This window comes from Acanthisitta chloris, unplaced genomic scaffold (assembly GCF_000695815.1).
Source record: "Acanthisitta chloris isolate BGI_N310 unplaced genomic scaffold, ASM69581v1 scaffold18605, whole genome shotgun sequence".
NCBI classification, from domain to species: Eukaryota; Metazoa; Chordata; class Aves; order Passeriformes; family Acanthisittidae; genus Acanthisitta; species Acanthisitta chloris.
In genome coordinates, this window is record NW_008672318.1 from 49,073 (window position 1) to 49,291 (window position 219).

The following is a 219-nucleotide window of genomic DNA, read 5'->3' on the forward strand; positions in this document are numbered from 1 at the left end:
GCGGCGTCTTGGGAGTGATGCAGAACCTGCCTCAATGCCCCCACAACCGACACTCTGGCCTGAACACTCAGAAAATATAAAAAACGTTTTAAAAATTTTTAAATTCTTTTTTTTTTTAAAGTGGCAGGAATACTCAAAAAAATCAGTGAACTCAAATCTAATTTTTTACTAAATTTTTGATACAGCCTCCGATTGTTTTATTAAAAAAAAAAGACTGAC